Source organism: Gadus morhua, chromosome 3 (genome assembly GCF_902167405.1).
Source record: "Gadus morhua chromosome 3, gadMor3.0, whole genome shotgun sequence".
In the NCBI taxonomy this organism is placed as follows: Eukaryota; Metazoa; Chordata; class Actinopteri; order Gadiformes; family Gadidae; genus Gadus; species Gadus morhua.
Genome location: NC_044050.1, coordinates 8,192,190 through 8,200,095, shown reverse-complemented (window position 1 = coordinate 8,200,095; position 7,906 = coordinate 8,192,190). Strand labels below are relative to the sequence as shown.

The 7,906-nt window shown below is 42.5% G+C and overlaps 2 long non-coding RNA genes across 2 annotated transcripts; one reads left to right on the top strand and one right to left on the bottom strand.

The window, feature by feature from the left end:
• The first annotated feature begins 1,733 nt into the window (after nucleotides 1-1,733).
• On the top strand, nucleotides 1,734-2,577 carry LOC115540300 (uncharacterized). Its single transcript, XR_003976155.1, has 3 exons — nucleotides 1,734-1,974; nucleotides 2,065-2,177; nucleotides 2,474-2,577. It is a non-coding gene; the product is annotated as an uncharacterized LOC115540300 (long non-coding RNA).
• A 2,132-nt stretch (nucleotides 2,578-4,709) lies between these two features.
• On the bottom strand, nucleotides 4,710-7,177 carry LOC115540299 (uncharacterized). The gene is made up of 2 exons (XR_003976154.1): nucleotides 6,416-7,177; nucleotides 4,710-5,376 (listed from the first exon to the last, which is right to left on the bottom strand). It is a non-coding gene; the product is annotated as an uncharacterized LOC115540299 (long non-coding RNA).
• Nucleotides 7,178-7,906: the final 729 nt, after the last annotated feature.

The window sequence follows — 7,906 nt, the reverse complement described above, 5'->3', positions numbered from 1 at the left end:
CTTTCGGTAAGAAGTTATTATACCTATTATTACTTTGTTATTGTGATGATAGGATTTACTTTTGTTCAAAGCAATTAATCCTTCGATAAATTGTATGTACATAGATAGTACACAATCCCACTTGATATTCTTTCCACTGGAACACATTTTTACGTTGGATTCTTGTTCAGAGATTGATGCTGTAGTAGACAGTGTAGTTAGATCTTATTTGAAACCTTTAATATAAATACCTGAAACACTTTTGTGCGTGTGATTATTTGTGACTTATTTTCTAATTTTTTCCTTCCTGTGGCAAGGCCTCTGAATGAGCTACAGCAGTGTCGGTACCTGGTCAGGTGTAGGTACTTGCCTCCTGTACAGCCCCCCTCGGAGCCCACAAGGGGACTGACAAGCAGCTTGCTGCAATCATAGAGGTGAGAAGGAGACTTCAGAATAAGAACACTGTCAATGGGTGGATAGTATACTTCACTGATCCAATATGGGGAATTAGGGGATTAAAGGACCTTATGTTAATGTGAAGTGTTCAATCAAAGACTGCAAGAAAAATATTTCTTTCGTTTATTGGAAGCTTAACATTTCTCAATATTGTGAGTCATTGGTATGGCCATTGGTGTTTTGTTTAAGGCATGTCTCCAAATGGAACCTTACAAGAGGTCCAGCTGCTCCGAGCTGCTCGGCCAGGATTATTTCACCTTGGACCATTTCCCTGAAAGGTAACACACCTATAATAATTTGTGGGATCTGTGAACGTCTTTCAGTGCACTACCTAATTGTACAGAATTGTGTTTTGCACAACAGTGTTAGTAGTGCACGGTAGTTCCATCTGTGTGGGTCGATCTTTCTGGATCTGCCAGAAGTTTGAAGGGCTCTCGTGTCTGTTATATTTCGTATGTAGGTTCACCAAAGAGATGGAGTTATGGTCAAGGGAGACCATGAATGCTGCGTGCCTCCTCAGACTGGTACCCAAACATGTGAAGTGTTTCCGTCAAGTTCTCCACTATTCTGCCAGCAAGTGTGTTATGCTTTGAGACCGATCCTGCCTCTTTTAATGATATCACAGACATGATCCTAATCTATTGAAGCCATGAAACACATATTGTGTTTGACATTCTTTATAATTGTCTTCTCAGCAGCAGGCTGAGAGTGTGGTGGAGCTGGTGACTCCCTTCAGTCAGCTCCAGGATGGGAGCCAGGGTTGGAGAACCTGGAGGAGGCCCAGGAGGAAAGGGACGAGGAGCCAGCAGAGGAGACGGAGCTGAGGAAGAAGAAGAAGAAGAAGGGCTTCACAGCAACCTTTCGAAGAGCTGTCAATGCCGTCAGACGCCACTTCACCTCCCGCGCCTCCCACCTGCAAGGCTAAGGGGAACAGCTCACTCAAACGCTGAAGGCTGTGAGGGTAACAAGCCACCGTTAGCCTCACAGTTACAGCTCAGGCATTCCCAGTGCCGTGTTGGTGCTTCACATGAAGCACATCCCCAATGATGGGGCAAAAGTGAGGAAGTGACTGATGCTGTTAGCATTCCTCTGTTGCCCCTGTTGCCTCTGGCTTCCCTCATTTGAGAGCAGGGTGATGCTGCTGAGATGGACACATTGAGGTACGTCGTTATGCTTCGTATTGCTCAAAGGATGTAAAGAAACAGATTTTGGACATTTAAAGGAGCCCCTCAATACATTATTATACAATTATACAATATAGAAAATATTATTATTATACAATATAGAAAGACAGACATAAAACAGTCTGAAAGGCTCCGACACATCGTTTGTAAACCTTGTCTAAACTAATTCCATCTACAAACAGATCATCCATCGGGACATCATACCGGAAAACCTTTGTTTCCCGGTCCGGTGAAGCTGGCCGACCTGGGCTACAGTCGGAAGGTGCTGATGAACTCCGTCCATCTAAAGGGCTGGGCGGGCACACCGGTCTACATGCCCCCCCGAGATCCTCTTAGGAGAAACCAAGTACAGCACGTGAGTAGCATCAGCTGAAGGCATTCTGCTCAAGTGTGACGTCGCTCATCGTTATTCCTTGTTGATTGTGTGTTATTCATTCACTCTCAGACCGGTCGATGTTTGGGCCATCGGCTGCACCATTCTGGCCATGGCCAAACCCCAGAAACCTTGTCGTGACCTTACCTATCGGGCTCTGGTCCGAGACACTGTTGCCACTGTCGGTAAGTAGTTATTGTACCAATTGTTATTACTTTGTAATTGTGATGATAGGATTAATATTTTGTTTAAAGCAATTAATCCTTCAAATAGTTGTTGTAGATAGATAGTACACAATCCCACTTGATATTCTTTCCACAGGAAGCACATTTTTAGGTTGGATTCTTGTTCAGAGATTGCTGCTCTAGGCAGTGAAGTTAGACCTTTTTGAAACCTTTAATTAAAAAGACATGAAACACTTTTGTGCTTGTGTTTATTTGTGACTTCTTTAAACCTTTTCTCCTCCCTGGATCTGACCCAGCTACAGCGGTGTCGTTATCTGGTCCAGTGAAGGTACCTGCCTCTGGTACGAACTCGGAGCCCAAAGAGAAGTACAAGGTGCCTGACAAGCAGCTGGCTGAACTCATAGAGGTAAGCAGGAGCCTTCAGAATCAGAACACTGTCCATGGGTGGATAGTATACTTCATTAATCCAATATAGGGAATTGAAGGACCTTCTGTTAATGTGAAGTGTTAAATTCAAAGACTCAATTCAAAACCATGAAACACATTTTGTGTTTGACATTCTTTATAAATGTCTTTTCGGCAGCAGGCTGTGAATGTGGTGGAGGTGGTGACTCCCGCCATGACCATGCCCCAAGATCCCTCAGGGGATTGTTGTCCAATGCAACGTGAAGAGCTGGATGACGGAAGACCTAAGGATGGATTGGGCAGACAAGTTGTGGTGTGGCCGACTTGGAGCCTTTTTTAGCCCCTGTGCGGGTCTTGTGATGGACAACATGTCTGCCCACAACAAAGAGTGAAATGCCACTACACAGAACTCAAAACCAATCTGGCCATCATTCCGGGACGTTTGACATGCAAGCTGCAAGCCCTAGACATCGGTGACAACCACGTTTTCAAAATCCACGTACGGATTGAATGGGAGAGGTGGATGCAGGAAGGCATTCACACGTACACACAATCAGGGAAGATGAGGAAGGCGAAGTTTGCAGAAGTGTGATCCTGGGTCCTAACTGCTTGGGGCAAGGTCCCCACAGAAACAATCGTAAACATACACAAGAAGACACTTTTTGCCCCAGAAAGCGATGAAGAAGTGGAAAATTCTATTCTATGATGATGAAGAGGAGGTGGGCGAAACCAGGCTGCCAAACGCAATGCTCCACCTTTTCCACTCTGACTCAGAGACGTCGTAATTCAAAGGCTTTTCAGAGAGCGAGATGTAGCCTAAGCCCACCAACCCTAAAAAAGCTTGTTCAAAGATTAGGATTAGGGTAACCTACTAGGCCAACTTTGTATCAGAGAATATTAAGGATCTTTGTTTGTAAATTCATTTTATCATTCATGTGTTCGTTCAGTTGAATTCGTTAATTTATTTAGCCATTCATTCATTTGGGAATTCATCAGTGTTGGGGATGGACTTGATATATTTGCAATTACATTGTTTGTTCATGCTTTTTCTGAGTGAAACGTATAGCATCCTGCGAAAGCATTAGGGCCTACATGGTTGGCCCATCAAATCTTTGTGTAGACTACTGTATGCTATTGTTCCTAGGCTGATTTTGTGTTTGGATGTCATTGCCTTATTAAATAATAGGAAAATAAAACAAATTGTTGACAGTATATTTCCTTATTTTTCTTTTTGCTATACAAAGGCTATAATGTCGGTATAGCCTAAAACTGCCTACAACTTCAGAGGAAGACGTTGCATGAATGTATTGCAAAGTAGCACATGCTCTTACATTGTCAAGAAATGCCCTGTGAATTTTCTACATTTTGACGGCAAGTAGCCTATTGCTTTCCCTAAAAGGTATCAACCAGTAGGCTAAGATTGCGTATCTGTAAGCCTCAAGCGGCTTTCATCATGCCCAATTTGCATTACCATTTTTCCCAAGTGATCTCGTCTTGGTTTGGGCGTGGATTATTGTTTGAACTTCTGTTTTCATTTAGTCTACTAGAAAAGGGTTGATGAGGTAGGCTATAGGACGCTCGGGGATAAGGGTTCTGCAAGTGTCAGGAAATTCTTGCACCTGCAGTGTATAGCGCATGCTTTTGTATGCTGTAGACCGTGTGAAACATGTAGACAACTGACCATGAAATCTGATTATTAAAGACCTCTAAACTAATTATTTATTGGTTGATGCCATCTGTGCAGCCAGGTTTCAGGTGAGTTTTTCCATCGGGGGAAACTTTTCAATTCCTCTAATGCTTATGTTTAAAATAAATCAGAACTGATTTACCTTGATCTTCAACTGTAGCCTTGCTGACCTCCCTGCATCCTCGCTGTCTTTATTCCTTTTTTCCAGATTCATATGGCGGTCTCATCATGCTAAACTAGCCCATTATCAGGTGTTTAACAACAACACGCACAAAAAAGAAAGAAAGTGAAACAGGATGAAATTAATTGTTCAAAATATTCACCAAAAATCTAGAAAAATATTTTTCGATTAATTTCATCCTGCTTTGCTTTAATGCAAAATATCAACAAATAATGACCCGTAGTACGTAAAAGCCCACCATTGGCAAGTACTACAGCAATCAGAATGAGAACATTTATTATATATATATATATACATATCAATATTGATCAAAATAATCGTGATAATCATTTTGGCTATAATCTTGCAGCCCTTCTGCGCAGCCACTTCTTCAAAACCTCAGTCCTTGGATTGCGCATGTTTGCCCAGTTTCTTCTACAAACCTGATCGAAAAGTATATATTGAAATAAAGTAATTACATTACATAAAGTAAAAGACATTTATGGCTGCAACCAATGCTATTTTCATAGTCGATTCTAGTAATAGTCAACACATGATCATTGTTAAACAACAAGCTTTCTCAAAGTGCCACACGTCGTAGTAGTTTGACCTTGCGTTCCCCAAAATACTTTTGTATCTGTGGATGACACTCAGTAACTATGTAGTCCACATCCAAAACATTGTGCTCCAGAAGATCTAAGTTTATCTTCATTACCTCCTTCTCCATGTGGTAACTACCACCTACCTCATTGCTCTGCTGGCGAGTTCATAAAATTGCAGATGAGATGAACATGACGCATAGTAATCCTGATTCATGGTTCAACATGTTGTAATCCTGACAAAAAATAAAGTGTGAATCACCTGAACAAGCTGAAGGTCTATAATGGTGTAACTCTCCATATGCATCAAACTGTAATTGCCATACTTTGTGCCCTAAAGAAAGTGCCCTAAAGAAAACAACATAACAGGAGGTTGCAAGGCTTTAAAACGAACTGAATGTACAAGTTGGAAGCTGTTAAAGGTCCCATGGCATGAAAATCTCACTTGATGAGGTTTTCTAACATTAACATGAGTTCACCTACTCTGCCTATGGTCCCCCAGTGGCCAAAACTTGCGTTCGGTGTAAAACGAGCACTAGGTATCCTCCTCGCCTTTGAAAAAATGGAAGCTCAGGGGCACTGATTTGGAATGTGGCCCCATATGTCGTCATAAGGGGCCAAGTTACCTCCCCTTTCTCTGCCTGGCCCGCCCAGTGGATTTGGCCCGCCAATGAGACAATGAGCTACGACCGTGCAAGCGCCAAATGTGTGTGTATGTGATTACACACACTGTAACGCAAGTGTTGTGCACTTCTTTGTTATTTGGATAACCGTTCTGCTGTTGGTGTTATGGCACATAACATGTCGGTTCTCTGACGTCTCTGATATTTCCACAACGAGACTGTAGTGGGGGTTATCTCAGCCATGGTTGAGAAGGAATTGGGGGAAAAGGACTATGGCTTCGTCTCCCTGAAGTACATTAACCGTGACATGGAGGAGAAAGGGATTGCTGCCCGCGAATGTCTTCCGCTGCCCGCTGCCGAGGCAGGCGGTGGTGCCTCGGCGCTGCCCGCTGCCGAGGTGGTGCTCCCTCGGCAGCGGGCAGCGAGGCTCGCGGACAATCGCGGGCAACAATCCCTTTCTCCTCCATGACACGTTTCAGTCTACCTCAGATTGATGAGGAAGTGGAAGAACCAGAGACGTCGGAGAACCCGAACGCAGTAATTTGAGATTCATAATATCGTCTGGTGGCGCACACAGCTTTTGGCCGTGATAATATTTATTATATGATATAGATATCTATGTTTGATATATTATTATTTAGATAAGGAATTCGGGAACGTCTTCAAATACTGTGTTAGGGGCCCACTAATATCTTTATTAAAGCATTCATAAAGTAGCATGGCATGGGACCTTTAACCAACTCATTTAGACGTTTTTGGCTTACCTAGGGAATCTGCCAGCATATCTCTGCAAATTGCAATCTTTCCACCCTGGGGTAACTTCTGGAAAAGACTCTCATCAGTCATCAGTCTTCCATTTGTGGACAATCGCAGGATCCAGAAAATTCCTAGCACGCCTCCTGGAGGTGCAATAGCCTACTTGAAAACCTGGAGCGGCACGCAGGGTCTTGAAGATCTAGGTTTCCATGAAAAATAGGAAAATATGTTGAAATGGTCAACTAATTCCAGATTTTATATGGTTAAATCAATACCGTTGCTACTTGGAAGAACGACGCACAATGAGCTGGCTCCGGGGTGTACTACCTGCAAGGGGCTGGCTCCGCCAACGGCTGTAGGCTACTACCTACTATGGGCTGGCTCCGCCAACAGGTGTACTACCTACAATGGGCTGGCTTCGCAAACGGGTGTACTACCTGCAATGGGCTGGCTCTCCACTGTTCGGCGTAGTTACAGTTTCTGTAAGGACTCTGATTATATGGCACATAAGTGCCCATCATCCGTTGTCGCTTGACCTCACAGATTTTCTTGTAGGCCTACACCGGACAGGTGAACAGCTCTCCGAGGCAGCTTTCACAAACGACATGGCCTACTTTGGGTCACTGTACCTTGACCAAACCTATAAAATAAGAAACACATTTTTGCATTAGCTTTCCAACTCTGCCCTTCTCATCTCTGCCTATAAATCATATTAACGTGTAGTATGACTTGCGATATTTCAGATTCCTCTGTTATGGCGCGTTTCCACCGAACGGTCATGGGAGCATGAGGCATGCATGAGGTGGGCGTGACGCGTGACTTCCTCATCATGGAAACAAGGGAACCTTACGAAATATAGATGATTAAATTATTAAACGGCAAAAGTGCCATAAAGTTTCGAGATGCTGTATATTCATTTTGAGGCAGTTGGTAATTAGTGTAGGCCTATGTGTATCTGCTCTGACGTGACCTTCTTAAGCGGGGGTCTATCTATCGATTTTATACCATAAGCAGGCATGCGGATTATAAAAAATAGACTATCAATACAATATAGAATAATACTGTTTGTGTAGCTTCTTTGGATTTTTCTTGGCTGCTTTACCAAAGCTAAAAACACATCATAATCAACCGTTGGGCATAGTAGCTACAAGTAGTCTCAGTACAAACTGCCAAATAATTTACAGCAGCCTACTACATTAACCAACTTACAGGCAATAAGTAAAAACTTCTGATGATAGCAAAATATACGGATTGATTGTATTTCAGAGAATGTGATTGTATTATAATTAATATTATAATATTTCTATTTAATTATTTGATTTAAATTAAAAAAAAAAAGTGGTAGGCTATAAGGATATTACTGGACAATCAGTCAATAGACCCTTGGGACCAAAATGTTGAGCTTATAGCCTACTTGATGTTAATCAATATATTGAATTCGGCTTGTTACTGCTTGTTTATTAAATTAACTGCATTTTTATATTCAGTGCGTATTCCCT